The sequence below is a fragment of the Podarcis pityusensis genome (assembly GCF_964106645.2).
Source record: "Podarcis pityusensis genome assembly, chromosome: 11".
NCBI classification, from domain to species: Eukaryota; Metazoa; Chordata; class Lepidosauria; order Squamata; family Lacertidae; genus Podarcis; species Podarcis pityusensis.
The window spans coordinates 46,019,726-46,035,503 of record NC_138036.1 but is presented as its reverse complement, the minus strand read 5'-3'; the positions used below and the strand labels follow the sequence as shown (position 1 = coordinate 46,035,503).

At 42.3% G+C, this 15,778-nt stretch overlaps 1 protein-coding gene across 5 annotated transcripts in view; it reads right to left on the bottom strand.

The window, feature by feature from the left end:
• PRR16 (proline rich 16) overlaps positions 1-15,778 on the bottom strand; it is a 157,984-nt gene that overhangs the window by 62,718 nt on the left and 79,488 nt on the right. The window lies entirely within an intron of this gene.

Below are 15,778 nucleotides of genomic sequence, written 5' to 3'. Positions count from 1 at the left end.
AGGGTGGAGGCTGTGTGAGTGAACTGCTAGAAGAACCAGATTGGCTCTGCTGGTGCGTCTGTAAAGGCCTGACCTTACCACCGTCTCATCACTAAGCTTCCTGGAAAGTGGCAGCCACTTCCATTGCTGGAAGACCACTGCTGTAGTCCTCCCACACTAGGTGAGCCACTCCTGGGCTAAACATTTGGAGGACGTGGTCCTTATTCTAATCACTGATAGGCTAGACAAATATTAGCACAGGAGACAAGAGGTATCTTTGCCACAAACAGGGGTGATGCTATTCAATCCGCAGAACAAGACATCAACTCTTCCATTAAATACCTCCTGGTATGCTTCTTGGTCAGACATTACTAGCATTGTCGCAGACCATTCTCTACTTCTAAAGCCATCATTACGGGGAAATTAGATCATTTGCAAAGTGAAATATTGTGTAACTTTAAAAAAAAAAAAAAACTTCCAATCAATGCAGGGAATGTTATTCAGAGTTAGCTTCCCTTTGACCAAGTTGTTTTAGCTTCTTTAAAAATAAACAAACAAACAAAACTCATGTAATTGTGTAGGAAACAAAAAAAAAGTCCTCCACCTACTTATTTAGTGCCAACAGCAGCAGGAAACGGGCTGAATTCCCACAATAGAATTTTCTTTTTAAACTGAGTAAATGTAAACGGTCATGTGTTGATACAGCACTTTTATAATTAACAATAGACAATGTAAGCATATCCTAGCTTTAGAAAGAAGCAAGGAAACAGCCCACAAAGTTTTGAAATAGGTCATTGCTTTGGCAAAAGCATTCACATTTGTGTTTAAGGAGTCACCTTAAAACCTAATTTATAGTTTGCATTGGCTTTAAGAGCATGCTTTATATATTCGCAGGCTGACGACCAGAGACTCATTATCAAGATTGTCGACATATTCTGACCCACTATTATCACCCCTTGATTACACGCTAGTCACAATTTGTCATCCAAAATGGATCAATCCATCTCTGTTATACTCTATGCATGAGCACGACATTGATGTTTGATGATATAGTATGAGTTACCACTGACAGACAGAGACAGATAGCAATGGCATACAGGTATAAGTGGTTAAATTGCTATGGGTTGCAGAAGTGGAGGAAAACAATAAAAGTAACAAAAGGAAACTAATCAATGCATTCCCCCCCCCCCCATAGTTGGAAGATGATGACCTTGTCTAGAACCTTCAGTGACTTGCCTGGCTCTCCATCTGTATCCTAAGAATTATTATCCCATCCACCTCATCCCCCAGAGTCACTGAAATGTATCATTAAAATCATTATTAGCAGTTGAAAAAAAGAAGCACCACACACATACAGCCTTTGTTTTTTGACAGCGACACAATGAAAACTGTACTGTATTCCTATGCCATTCTCTAGTTTTGCTACTGAGTTGCTAAGTTTGCTCCAAAGGAATACCCTGTAGAAACAAAAGATACTTATAGGTACTTCACCACTTTGATGATTGAAACTCTTCTTCCTGTGCTTCTTTTGAAGAGCATTTCAGGCACTTGTTTGAACACACTAGAGCTAAAAAAAATATGAAGGAGAGAAGGGCTCGCAAGTATACACTAAGCAGCGATGTCTCCAGACATGGAGGCGTCTCATTAGGATGTCTAAGAATGTTCAGCTGAGAATGCTTAAAAGTCTTCTTATAACTAGGAACCCTGCCTTATCTCTGCTAAACACATAAAAGTTTAACAATGGAATGGGACTTGCATGTGTGCTAACGTCCCCATTAGGGCTAGGCGATATCTTGTTTTCAATATCACGATATATCACCAGCTAAATATTGTGATCTCTCGCTCTATCACGATGTCTGAAATAAGGTTGGAGCTTATAATAATCTGGGAAAATACTGGGGGGGGGGGAGGTGGAATCTAAATTTGATGCATATAATTAAATGAAAATTTCCTGACCCATGATCATCTTGGTTGTCCTCCTCTGCACACATTCCAGCTTGTTAATATCCTTCTTAAATTGTGGCACCCAGAACTTGACACAGTATTCCAGGTGTGGTCTGACCAAGGCAGAATTGAGCAGGGTTTATGACACTATATTTCTGTTGATGCAGCCCAGAATAGCTTTCCTGCTGCTGCACCACACTGTTGGTTCATGTTAAACCTGTGGTCTACTAAGACCCCTAGATCCTTTTCACATGTACTACTGGCAAACCAGGTGTCCCCCATCTTATATTTGTGCAGCTGGTTTTTCCTGCCTAAGTCTATAACCTTACATTTGTTCCCATTTAAATTCATTCTCACGTGTATGTAGCTCTACATCTATGTAGGTCTACTCACTACCACTCTATAATTTAGTGTAGGTATATTTCTTATATATTTTGTGTTTTAAAAAGAACACATTGAAAAATATGTGTTCTTAATATTGAGCCACACCAATAAAAAAGAGATGTCAAATTATGTGTTACTAGATCTGTATAGTGTTAATCCTCCAAGAAACTCAAAATAATGTACACGGATTCCACCCCACTGCCTCTGATACTATTTTATTTATTTATTATGTAATATATTTATATCCTGCCGAGTCGGAATTCAAGGCAGCTTACAACATTTAAAAACATCAGTCATAGAATAAAGAATAATAAAAACAAACCGGTTAAAAACAATACATCACAATATATCTAAAACCAACAATTAAAATTTGAACTAACAGCAAGCAGCCCAGTCATCAGCATCGTCTGCACCTTTGTTTCCAAATGCATAAAGCCCTTTACTGCAAAAGTAAATTGTTGCTTCCTTGCCTGAACAAAAGCAGGAGCCAAGCCACATTGATCTTATCATGAAGAAGAAATTTGGGATTGCTGATCAGAATCACCTAGAACGAAGATTCCAATCAGCAAACAAAGTTTCTTTTTCTGCATAAGATCCACGGGCTTTAAGGCACACACTGTGCCTCTCGCTAGGCAGAGTAGAGACCCTGATATCGTGCTTAGCCTGATATTGTATCTTTGCTGATTGGAATCTCCCTGCCTTGGCAGGGAAGCTTATCGTTATGCTAGGTCTGTCTCTAGCAAGAGGCACAGGGCCTGCACCAGCAGCTTTTACTGAAAAGTAAAGCCCTTTACTCTGCAACGCCAGCTGAGAGGGGGCAGGGCTTTATGCCTTGCAGATAGGGCAGGCAGGAAATGACCATTTACTTTGCAGTAAAGTGCTGCTTCCTGCCTGTCGGGTCTTCAAGGCCAGCTGGGCAGTGCAATCTTGATATATTACAGGGTGGGTATGAAACCTTTATCATGGTCTGACGTTCGTACCAATAAAAGACAAAATATTGATATATCGCCCACCCCTAGTCCCCATCCATAGTTTTTGGCCTCATGTGTCTAGGTGACTGCCTCTGGTTTCAGCTTCTCTCAATTGCTGCAGGCCCTGTTAAGTCTGCCAGCTCAGCTCTCCCCTGCTTCTGGAGGAAGCAGCAAATCACAAGAGCACTAGGAAAAATCAAAATGTAGGAAAAAATGTGATGCCAGCCAATGCCTCTACATAAAGGTAAAGGGACCCCTGAGCATTTGGACCAGTCATGGCCGGCTCTGGGGTTTTGGCGCTCATCTCGCTTTATTGGCTGAGGGAGCCAGCGTACAGCTTCTGAGTCATGTGGTCAGCATGACTAAGCCACTTCTGGCGAACCAGAGCAGCGCACAGAAATGCCATTTACCTTCCCGCTGGAGCGGTACCTATTAACCGTATCTACTTGCACTTTGACGTGCTTTCGAACTGCTAGGTTGGCAGGAACAGGGACTGAGCAATGGGAGCTCACCCCATTGAGGGTATTCGAACTGCCGACCTTCTGATTGACAAGTCCTAGGCTCTGTGGTTTAACCCACAGCACCACCTGCATCCCATTAATGCCTCCACATAGGTCCATCCTAATTTCAGACATTGTGATATATCGGTATATTGCAATGTTCAGCTGGTGATATATCACAATGTTGAAAACCAGATATCATCCGTACTGCTAATGTCTGCCTCTAATAAGAAAGAAATAATAAGTCTTTCTGTCTATGCAACTCTTAGGAAGGCATTCATCATCAGTCTGTTAAAAGACAAATGGAGGCAGGGTCCTGCACCAGTGTTAGAAACTCAATATAAAAGCCAGGCACCAAATGGCTCCTTAAACCAAGGTTACAGTCACTAAAACGGAATGTCTAGTTGCCATTTTGGGGCAAGACAGCTCTAAAGTCTTATTTTTCAAATGATGGACTGACTATGATTTATTATCAGTTAAACATCTGGCTAGTTCAGATGACCCTAACCCTAACCTTGAGCTAGGTTAAGAAGTTTGACATCTTAAAAAATCAAATTACAGATAGGTAGCCGTGTTGGTCTGCCATAGTCAAAATAAAAAAAATCCTTCCAGTAGCAAGCACACGAAAGCTCATACCAAGAACTAACTTAGTTGGTCTTAAAGGTGCTACTGGAAGGATTTTTTTTATTTTAAAAAATCAAAGTCACTTGATCCAGGGATAGTCTACATGCAGTACATATTGGCCTGTTCCTACCTCTTTTTCTTAATGGTGCCACGGACCATTCTTCGTAACGTAAGAATATTATTCACAACTGTGAGCAGGGCCATGGGGAGCGGTAAGTGAAAAGAAGCCACAACCATTAAATATAACATGGTTCACTGCTCCTGCTCAGGCTGCACAGAAAAAGCATTTTGGTTCCTGAAATTCATTCTGGTTGTGCAGATAAAATATAACTGATGGAATTCTACAGGATGTGGTATTAGTGTGTGAAAACAGTCCAGATCCAGTGATCCCCAGATGGTGGAGATGTCAGGAGCCCTCCTGGCGCCCAGGCATCTTCACTTGGTCACAAGTGACTGATAGGTGAGAGATACACCTGGCACCTGGGTAATTTCAAACACTATCCTGCACCAAGCAAATGCCATAAATGTTTTGAATGGCACCCAGGAGGTTTGATCATAATAGCTAGTGCGTCTTCAAACAACACTCTGGAGGAAAGAGCCATAGCTTAGTAGTAGAGCATCTGGTTTGTAGGAAGAAACTGGGAGAAACTCCCTGCTTGAAACCCCAAAAGAGTCACTGCTGATTTGGAAGGACCAATGGTCTGACTCAGTACAGTGGTACCTCAGGTTAAGTACTTAATTCGTTCCAGAGGTACGTTCTTAACCTGAAACTGTTCTTAACCTGAAGCACCACTTTAGCTAATGGGGCCTCCTGCTGCTGTCACACCGCTGGAGCCTGATTTATGTTCTTATCCTGAAGCAAAGTTCTTAACCTGAAGCACTATTTCTGGGTTAGCGGAGTGTGTAACTTGAAGTGTATGTAACCTGAAGCGTATGTAACCTGAAGTACCACTGTATAAGGCAGCTTCCATTGTTCCTACAAACTGTGATTAAGAGAGGCATAGCAGCTGTCTTAGTAAGTGGTACTTAGAAGTCCATAATGATGGATATCGTACAATCTTTATCTTCACAAAAAAACCAATGGCCTGTGTTTTTTGCCTCTTGCGAATTATATTGTACTACTCTCTGTTCCTGGAAATTATGTAACATGTTTTCCCTTAAGATGATTTTGTCTCCCCCCCCCCCCATGTGAAATAAGCCAATTCTGTGTTTAAAGCAATGGGATCCCTTTGTTAGTTTTTACACAATTTGCTGCTGCTTCTGCACAGTAATGTTTAAAGGCTTTAGAGACAGAATAAACATATTTGCTAAAAGAAAAAAAAAATGCTGTTCCAAAATAAGATCCATTTTTTAAAAAGTTTTCATTTCTTTTCATGCTGTGCCATCAATAACCCTGAAAAACCAGCAGCCCCTTAGCTTGTGCAGTGATGAAAGCGTAATAGTCTTTTCCCCCAGAAATGAGCCTTTGGCAATTATTGTATATTCAAATGGATAGAATATTCAGCAAAAGGGTAAATTTATTATACGACTTTGATGGGAAATGTCCTTGAGCCCAAGCCGAACTGCTATTATTTCTTGAGACATTAGGCTTTGCATACTGGAAACTTAGTGAACAACATTCCATTCCCTATAAATATACATGAATATTTTTCTTTGGAGATGGGGAGGATATTTTTCAGATTTTCTGCTTAAGCAGTAAACTACAAAGCTATGAATAATGTCTACATGTCTTGTTTACAATAAAAGCTTCTATAAATATTCAGTGTTTTAAATAATAAATCATCTTCGTTATCCAAGCATGACAAACTAGTCTATCTTGAAAATAATTGCAAACAAGAATGATTTTAGTTAAAACTTCCCTGCATAAAAAAGAAAGGGAGAAAAAAGCATATTATTTTCTTTCTCAATTTAAATTTTTTTATTATTATTTTTTGGACAATAGTTATTACCGGTGGACAATAATGTATTAACCAGAACACTGTGCCCACAAAGAGGAATAAGGAGGTATGGTACAAGGTTGATTGTTCTGGGTCACTTCTATTATTTTAACAAGAGCAGATCTACAATATAGAACCATGGCTTGAGATAGCAACTGCTTGTAACACACTGCGGGTGAGCCAAGGGTGAAAGGGAGCATTCCATCTGCTCCACTCTTCCAAGCGAGTAAGGAAGTCCTCACCTCACCTGGGGCACCACAGCTCTGGGCAGCTGTTACAGGTTGTCCTCAAAAGTGCTCCTTAGCCTGTCAATGGGTCCCAGAGCCTTGAAGGCAAGTCTTGTGGCTACTTCAATGGTTCCCCAAATGGAAAGTGCAACCACCTGGGGGGAACTGAGATTACCTAGGGCATGGGTAGGCAAACAAAGGCCTGGGGGCCGGATTCGGCCCAATCGTCTTCTAAATCCCAGACAGTCCGGGAATCAGTGTGTTTTTACATGAGTAGAATGTCTGCTTTGATTTAAAATGCATCTCTGGGTTATTTGTGGGGCATAGGAATTCGTTCATTTCCCCCCCCAAAAAAATATAGTCCGCCTCTGCCCCCCAAGGTCTGAGGGACAGTGGACCGGCCCCCTGCTGAAAATGTTTGCTGACCCCTGACCTAGGAGGTTGCTGGAGATGGGACTCTCCAATCACTTATTTATGATTGACTGGGATAGGACTTACAGCAAAACACATTCCTTGCTTTGTATTTAAAGTTCTCCTGCTCTTACTGCTTTCAGAGCTACTTCCTTTGTTTGTATTTACAATTCTGAATCGCCACAAGTCACAAGATGGCCAATTATTAGTAATAGCTACTGATTTTCTCATAAGCTAGTTCAGGCGTACCAACTCCTGGGGGGTGGAGGTGTCGTCAGTTCCCTCGATATTCCTTAGCAGGGGGCTCAGCCTTCCCCCCCCCCCATTATTGAGGGGGTGGAGGTGGTTGAATCGCCAAACCAAATGTGGTGAATCATCAAAGGTACCGTATTTTTCGCTCTATAAGACGCACCAGACCACAAGACACACCTAGTTTTTGGAGGAGGAAAACAAGAAAAAAAATATTCTGAATCTCAGAAGCCAAAACAGCAAGAGGGATCGCTGCGCAGTGAAAGCAGCAATCCCTCTTGCTGTTCTGGCTTCTGTGATAGCTACGCAGCCTGCATTTGCTCCATAAGACGCACACACATTTCCCCTTACTTTTTAGGAGGGAAAAAATGAGTCTTATAGAGCAAAAAATACGGTAGGTTCTTCCAGAGGGCGAGAGGGGGGAGCTGCAGCGGGGCAGGCAAGGCCTTCTCCTAATCATGCACTTCCTCCCAACGCCACACACATGTTGCATGTGTGATGTTGCAGGCACAGGCGATGTGACTGCCCCCCCCCCCCATTATTTGGCCCAAGGCAGCACTTCCATACATCTGCCTTATGTTTTCATTAGTAAGAATGTGTAAAAAATATTTTTCATGCAATATTCTTTGCTGCACATTCTTTTTTTAGCTACAAAGTTAGATCAGAGCATATATTTATTTTTGTGAGCAGCAGTGCTTTACACTCATGCCTAATAAGTTAGTTTTTTTTTCTTCTTCTGGGAAACCTATAGCTATAAAGAAGCAAGTCTAATTTTTTTCTCTTTTGAACTGAATATCTATGGTATCACTTCATCAAGCCCATCCATCACATTAAGAATTCACTGAACAGTGAAGTAGTTGCTAAATGTGGCATCTAAGACTCTTGCTAAATGACTATCAGACTTTGAAAAGCTGGTCCCAGTGGATCAAGTTCATCAGTTTTGTTGAATTAATTAAACTTACACAGTTTTAATTGGATTTTGAATAAATGTGCAATTAATTGTTACTATTTTGAATTTTATTGTGCTATTGTCTTCCTTAATGGCTCATGTAAAACTATTCTGAACAATTCATTCAGTGGGGGTTAGCGGTACTGGGAATGATTTTATGGAACCAAGTGGAGGGTGGCCCAAAAAACTTGGGAAACACTGGACTAATGTCCTTCAGCCTTACCTGATAATACCTCATACCTACCAAACAGTGCGGCCAATTATCCTGTTTAATCACTGCCACTCTCTAAGTACACCTGCCACCAAATCAATAGAGAGGAGCAAAAACAAAACAAAACAAAACAAAACAAAGAAACAGCAAGACCAGCTGATGGGCAAAGAAATTCCGACAAGGTCCTATACAAGAACCAGTAGGACTTCCGGGTTGGCGCCATCGCCGAATGGCGGACTCCCTTCGAGCTCCGGAGGGAGCCTGCTCGGCAGGGGCTGGGTCCTACCGCACCGGCGATGCGGGGACCCTTAAAAACCACGGCCACGGAGTCCGTGGACATGGAGACTCGGCTGGCACCGCTAGCGCCCTCCCGACTCGTGAAGGAGCCTTTTTAAAGGCTACGGATCGGGTGCCGGGGAGAAGCGTGGTGCTTTGAGTCCTCTGCTATCCCTGCCGAGCGAAGCCGCATGCCATCCGGCGGAGAGCGCTGACTTCTTCCATTGAAAATTCGGACTTCTTAACAACAACCCGTGAGTAATTTGGAAACCGGGTTCAAAAGGAGAAAAAAAGAAATTTTTTTCGGATTGGACACGAGCGGGGGGGGGATCCAAAAAGGAAGTCAGTCCCCCTCCCTACTGTAAACCTTCCAAAACAAGGATGGGGAAACCAAGGTCCAAAAAGATTTGTATTGCTGATAAAAACTAAGAATTCCACGATGGGGAACTACAAGAACTGTGCTGGAGGAAGAATTGAGGGAGAAGGGAAACGTAACCCCCCCCCTGGGAACCGGGGTGATTGAAGAGAGAGCCTGGTGAAAAGAGTCGGAGATTTTGACAGCTGTCAAAGTAGCTGTCAAAGTCGGAAAGCAGAGAGGATTTTATTATGAGAACTTTGCTGGTTAAATTTGTTACAATTTGCTATAACCCGTTAAAACTTGGATACAAAATGGCGAAAACATGGCTAACAATCGGACTTTTGGACTAGAGAAAACAAAGTTACAACAATCCCCCTAGAGGAGTTTCGGGACATTACAAAGATGGTCGTAAGTGGAAAAATACCATTGGAATTTTACAGGACTGGTTATCTTCTGGGAAAGCTGCAAAACGGAAATAATATTTTGTCTACAGGGTGTTCAGCTAAAGGAGACAATAGAATTTTCTATTGAAGAAAGGAAGGGACTGAACGCAAGTTTTTGTTCCTGAATAACAATAATCCCTGTAGAGTTACTAAACTTCTGAATTAGAACGTTTCAGCAGCGGAACAAGAGGAAATTGGACTACAACTTGGAAAGAACAATGGGGGGAATTTTATTAAAGATTTGAAGTTAAATGTCTTAAAAAATAATTATAAAAAGAAAAAGCCAGCAAGGAGTTGGGGGAAATAGGTGATTTATGGACTTTAAGAATTCCAGGCAGATAACATGGTTTGGTGGTCAGGGGGAAATTAAACCGGGGACGGGGGGGGAGAACTAAAATCCAAAGGCTTGTCAACTTTTTTTTTTTTCTGAATTGGCTCTTTTTCATCTATTATACTTTTTATTTCTTATTTCTTATATTTCTATTATGTGGGGTGTCCTTATCATTAAAAAAAGGGAAATTGTGGAATGAAAATGGGGTGGGCCCTGGGGAGAGAACTTTTGTCTTTTATTAAGGGTATTGATGAGGAGTGTATAAATTTTAAATTCGAATAATGGTTTAAACAAATTAAGTTTTAATTAGAACTGAGAGCTTGTGGAGCCAACAATATGAAAGAGGAATATGGTAGGGGTGGGGGAAGGGGGGAGTCCCGGAAAGTGGATGTATGAAAATAAGGCTTTGAATGTACTTTAATCTTTACTTTCTGTATTCTTGAAAATCTTAATAAATATCATTTAAAAAAAAAAAAAAAAAGAACCAGCAATGCCTATACTGAATAAAAAGTAGAAAGACTGAGAAACGGAAGAGACCAGAGGAGACCAAGGCATGCTTGAACTGCTCAGTGCCAGTCACACTTACTGATGGTGCAGCATGAACCAGCCGCTAGAAGTCAAACGCCTGGCCTCCCTTTTCAGAGTAGCCACCAGGTCCACTCGTTGCCATAGCCACTTAAAGCAATGTGGCAAAAGGGAAGCAATAATGCTGAAAAATTCAAGTACGGTTGCAGTTCGTAGCAACAGGAGTTGAGATTTCTTTAAGACGTCTGAAGTCCTTTACAAGGTGAAATGTTTGCGTGCCTACTCAAAAGTTATTATCAATGAGTTCAATCGGGCTTGCGTCCAGGAAACCAGCCATAACAGGGGTGAGCAACCTTTTCTGGTGGGATGGGGGGCAGATCATTATCTCCCCACCCACCCCGGTGGGCCAAATGTGACAGGTGAGAAGTGCTGTCCACCTGAGACTCACCTAATAATCACCTGACATCAGGGGATGCTGTGCTTTGAAGTCCCGGGACTTCAGTGCAATCCTGTTTGAAAACCCTTTGCCAATGGTGCTTTCTTTCCCTCCTCTCCTTGCACCATGGTCTTGGTAGGGTGACAGTGAGAAGACAAGAAGGGGAAAGGAGGAGCAGAGAGTAAGAATGAGCTCTCTTCTTCCTCCGTGCCGTTGGGCTTGCGTCTGGCTCCTTTGATTCCCTTTTTCTCCCTTGCCAGGCTAGAAGCAGAAAGAGGAAGAGAGTGAGTCCAGCTTCTCCTCTCTCTTCTCCTCCTCCTCTTCTCACAGCCGTTCTGCCCTGACCAAGGGACAGCTTTCTGAAGGAAAGCTGCTGACAGGCAAAAGAGGAGGAAGGAAAAAATGTGCACTGTTTGCCAAGGGCAGGATGGCTCAAGCCAACAGCTCTGAGGAGGGAGTTTATTTCAATCTTACCCCCTCTTCCTTCTCTTCCCTGTTCTCTTCTCAAAGTCACTCTGCCCTGACTCTGGCAAAGGGGAGAAGGGGAAGGAAGTGTACTGAGACTCCAAAAACCAGAACTGCCAGACTTCCCCCTGTGGGCCTGTTTGAACTGAGCAACATTTAACCCCTGCTTATCAGCTGATGAGTGGAGATGAAATCCCACCGCCTTGGCTGTGTGAGCCTGTTCTCTGTTGGGAACCAGATGTGCAGCCAAACGCAGGATTTAGCCCTATCCTCCTGCCCAGCAGCCGACCTCAGCTGATAAGCAGATGGCTGTGGTTTGTAGAAAATGACCTCACAGGCCAAACCGGACCCCCTCATGGGCCACTCCTGGCCCATGGGCTGGAGAGTATAGGATTGCAGCCCATTGCTAATTAAACAGTTTTCCCGAAGTCACCTCAAAGCCTTTCATGGGTCCTGCTATCAGCAAGAAAGTAGAATCACGAAATCTTTTCAGATGTCTTCTGTATATTTTGTCTCATATATTTCGTCTCATGCTTGAAATCTGCTTTGCTGCTCCTGCCCCCATGCTCTCAAAGGGCAACGCATGAGGTGTCACATTGATTTAGCACCGCTCAGTGACCTCGCAGTATAGAAGCTACTTTCTAGCCACTTCCATTATGCAGGGTCATGAGGATTTCGCATTAAAATAAACAAGGGTAATGGGAAGGGTGGAAAGAGTGTGAGGCCGAGACCTGCTCCCAATCACACCAAAGACAGAACACTACTCACTGGGGGAAGAAGGGGTCACTTGAAGGGCAAACTGAATGCATGTGAAAGAGCAAGAAGCCCTATTCTCCACCACTACTCTACTCTAGAGAAGTTGTGATGCCTGGCCTAATGATTCATCTGACAGACCTAAGAAAGTGTAGAATGAGGCACATTCCTTTATAGCAAGCAAGTCCCATCATTCCTGATCAATGGTCTTCTTTCTTCTTCTTTGGCGATCACACATAGCCGAGTAAGATTGTCTTCCAAGAACATGGTTTTAACAGTGAGTCCGTAAGTGACTGTGGAGGCCAGTTCTAGATCCATGGCCATGCTGGCTAGGGCCAATGGGAGTTGGAAGTCCAGCAATATCTGTAGCACCACAGATGCCCTGTTCCTGCCTTATGATGACAACTCCGAATGTGGAGAAGCCATTGGCAATCCAGATTAAGGGCAATGGTATGTGATTAGGGGCAAGGAACTGGCACTGTTTCCCGATTTTAGAAACTGATATATGAAAGCTAGGAGCTAAATGGCACCTTAAACCTAGGTTATGGGCACAATAACAGAATGTCTAGGCGCACTTTTCTACAACAAGACTACAAAGCTGAAAATGAATGAACTGCAGCTAATATCTTATATTCATTTTCCACGTAGCCTAGTCCTCATTTGAAGACTGCAAAAAACAAAGCCATGCTTCCCCTGCCTGTCCCCCTAATATACTTAAGAGGGTCCCTTCTCCAGTCTTCAGAGAGTGGCTGGAAGCGGGGAGGCAGAAAAAGGTCCTCCTTTCTTTCCACTCTGCAATTTTAATCTGAAATCATAGGCGCAATACTGCACCCAGAGCTCAGAAACTGCTCACACTAATGAAATTCCTTGTCGCAAAATGCGCCTAGAATGATGGGAGTTTCGAACGCTGTTTCAGCGCAGATGCTGCACACCACTCTCTTTTTACTCTATATTATGTTATGTGTAGAGGGATGCGGTGGCGCTGTGGGTTAAACCACAGAGCCTAGGACTTGCCAATCAGAAGGTTGGCTGTTCGAATCCCTGCGATGGGGTGAGCTCCCGTTGCTCGGTCCCTGGTCCTGCCAACCTAGCAGTTCGAAAGCATGTCAAAGTTCAAGTAGATAAATAGGTACCACTCCAGCAGGAAGGTAAGCGGCGTTTCCGTGCGCTGCTCTGGTTTGCCAGAAGCGGCTTAGTCATGCTGGCCACATGACCCGGAAGCTGTACGCCGGCTCCCTCGGCCAATAAAGCGAGATGAGCACCGCAACCCCAGAGTCGGTCACGACTGGACCTAATGGTCAGGGGTCCCTTTACCTTTATGTTATGTGTACATGTTCAATTTCTTGTCTTTTGAACCAAAATCTGTGATCTTTCCCATGTTCTTGATTTTGTGCCTGATTAACCCAACTAGATCATCATTCCCTTACACAAACATCCACTGTTATATTCTCCAGTTATCCATTTGCCATAATCCAGTGGATTTACACCTGACTTTGCAATCGTTTCTTTAACTAAAATGTATTATTCATTGGCCACTTCAATAATACTTTGACACATTCTGCTATAGATTTCAACTCTAGGGGTTAAAATAAATAAATAAGATACCAGAACTTAAGTCTGTCTTATAATGCATGCTCACATGCAAACACCAATGTGAAGAAAATGCAAAATATAGCAGTATATTTACATTTTGAATTTTAATGACCTAAATCTAAGCATAAAAATAAGCATTGCAATTCTCCACACAGTAGTGGATTCTACTCATCAAAACAGAACTTTGATTAACTTTGAGGATGTTTCAAACTATCCCATTCCCTATTGCAATTTTGCTTGAGGCAATTTTCATTCCTCAGGATTCTACTACCATCACAATTAGATGGTATGGTACTGTGTGGTAGGTCCTCATTCCCTTTCATTTCCTGCCTATGATTCCATTGCTGTTGCTGTTTTAAAATGCTTTATTGGTTTTTAAAACTATGTAGCATAAGTAATCAACATAAAAAAGAAAAGAAAAATATAAACAAACATTCATTCCAAAGTATGGTGTTTCCTCCATTTATGCTCTATGCACAGGTATGCATGGAAAGTTCATGCAATTGCTCTTATATCCTTAATTTCCAAACTATAATTGTGCACTGATTCAGTACACATAAACACACAAGTACAGTCATACCTTGGTTCTGGAACGTCTTGCAACTCAAACATTTTGGCTCCTGAAGGCAGCAAACCCGGAAGTAAGTGTTCCAGTTTGAGAACATTTTTTGGAACCCAAACGTCCGACGCAGCTTTTGTGGCTTCCGATTGAGTGCAGGAAGCTCCTGCAGTCAATCGGAAGCCACGCTTTGGTTTTTGAATGTTTTCGAAAGTCAAACAGACTTCCGGAACAGATTCTGTTTGAGAACCAAGGTACGACTGTACAGTTTTACACAGCAGACATGCATTGCAGAATAGGGGCTGAGCATGCCTAGTGACAATTTACATGCACAACATTTCTGGTTTCTCATACCACAAATTCCCTGCAAAGACTGAAAAAGCAACAGCCTATCTCATGCATTCTTTTCAACACAGAGAAGCCCCTTAATCGAAGAGTTGAAATTGAAAACATATTATCAGTTCCACCTCTGTAGTAAAAGGGCTTTCATGAGCTTTCCACAGAGGAAGTACTTTCATTGCTGTTCTTCGCAGCCTTTGAAAAATAATGTTCCAGCTTCTGCATGATGGTACACACCCATATTTCTCTCGGCTCAGCATGTACAAGAATGTGGGCAACCAAATGATCTTTCCCCCCTCACAACCAGGATATGAAAGAGCAGCCAGCAATAATTCACCATCCAGCAGAAATTCGTACTGGGCAAATCTGAGAGAAATAACTCTGTACCAGTGAAATTAAATTTCTATTAAATTAATTTACATTAAAGTGTTCTATTGCCATAGCATACCAATCCACAACACCTCCCTATGGGTTCCCATTAAATTCTACTGCAAAAACCTTGTTTAAACGTAGGGAAGATTTTTTTAAAATATTCAGAAATTCTAAAGGAACAACATTTAAGAAGTGAAGAAATGACTTCAGAAAGGAAAACGGACAGTATTAAAAAAAAAACCCTGCATGCATAAAACATATACTATTTTGGATCATAGCCCACATTCGAATGATATAACTGTGATACATTCTTGGCTCAACAGTAATTTAAAAGGTTTAATAGCTGGTGCATCAGGAAAACAAATTAAGCCATTGGGGCTTTTTCAGGCACTACAGAGCAGATGTAAAATGCAGACCTACCAACACACAGTCTGGCAAACCAATCCTCTACGTGTTTTCTTGAGAGCAAGTCCCACTTATTTCAATATTTACAGATAAGTGTGCGTTGAACTTAAACCTCTTTTTCCAGTTGATTGGAAACTCTGATGCACAGCCATTACTTTAATTTTAAAGACTGGGCTTAGAATCATAGAATTGTAGAGTTGGAAGCGACCCCAAGGGTCATCTAGTCCAACCCCCTGCAATGTACAAATCTCAGCTAAAGCATCCACAGTACTAACTTGACATAGTAATGACTGTTTCCATAAGGAAAAGAAACTCCTGTCGATATTTCCACACTTTGCCTTTTTTCCATCTTCAATGTCATGGGCAGGTAAACTAAGGCCCGGGGGCCAGATCCGGCCCAATCGCCTTCTAAATCTGGCCCGCAGATGCTTCAGGAATCAGCGTGTTTTTACATGAGTAGAAAGTGTACTTTTATTTAAAATGCATCTCTGGGTTCTTTGTGGGGCATAGGAATTCATTCATTTTTTCCCCCCAAAA